Source organism: Otolemur garnettii, unplaced genomic scaffold (genome assembly GCF_000181295.1).
Source record: "Otolemur garnettii isolate 467f Iridium unplaced genomic scaffold, OtoGar3 scaffold00001, whole genome shotgun sequence".
Taxonomy (NCBI): Eukaryota; Metazoa; Chordata; class Mammalia; order Primates; family Galagidae; genus Otolemur; species Otolemur garnettii.
Window position 1 is genome coordinate 1,055,888 of NW_003852396.1, and position 927 is coordinate 1,056,814.

Here is a 927-nt window from a genome sequence, read left to right on the forward strand (position 1 = left end):
TATTATTAATGACCACCTGCACAGCAAGACAGGCCCCATCCTAGAGACCATAGGCACCAAGGAAAGTGCAGTTTCAGGGTTTTATACACAACTTTGAGGAGCATCATCTGCTTCTTGGAAGTCTCCTGGGGTCTTAAATATCTCTGTTTACAAAACAGCCACCTGCAAGGTCTTAAAAACATCCCAGCAGCCAGGTCTTTTTTTTTTTTTTTTTAAATATGGAACGCTTCACGAATTTGCGTGTCATCCTTGCGCAGGGGCCATGCTAATCTTCTCTGTATCGTTCCAATTTTAGTATATGTGCTGCCGAAGCGAGCACAGCCAGGTCTTAATAACAACCTACCTGCAGGGTCTTATCAGCCTCATTCCCAAGTCAGCCTGCTCCAGACTGGTCCAAAACAGCCTAACCATATTTGTCATTGGCCCTTCTAGTGTCTAGCTAGCTACTAACACTACCGGCCCATTAGCCACATAGCGGCCATCTTAGTTATCAGATGGACTGTCATGGTATCATAGTGCATCTGTTCAATAAGCTCTGTTTTACTTAACTGTGGCCCCACAGCACAACAGCAGAGGTGTTGGCAATCTGAATACGCCAAAGAAAAGCCATAAAGTGCTTTCTTTAAATGAAAAGGCAAAAGTTTTCAACTTCATAGGGAAAGAAAAAAAATAGTACGCTAAGGTTATGGTAAGAACAAATCTACCCATGAAATTGTAAAAAAGGAAAAAGAAATTTGTGCATAGCAAATATAGACTTTGTTACTATCCACAGTTTCAGGCATCCCCTGGGGGTCTTGGCACGTATCCCCTGTGGGTCAGGTGGGGACTACTGAACCACAAAATAATTACAACTAGAATAATAAAAACGAATAGCTAAAATAATAAACAAAAATGTTATGAATGGGCTATTAGTGCATGATGTTAGGA

The 927-nt window shown here is 41.4% G+C and overlaps 1 non-coding gene across 1 annotated transcript; it reads right to left on the reverse strand.

Annotated features, from left to right (window-relative positions):
• Positions 1-212: 212 nt before the first annotated feature.
• On the reverse strand, positions 213-319 carry LOC111724419. Its single transcript, XR_002772722.1, has one exon. It is a non-coding gene; the product is annotated as a U6 spliceosomal RNA (small nuclear RNA).
• Between the last annotated feature and the right edge of the window lie 608 nt (positions 320-927).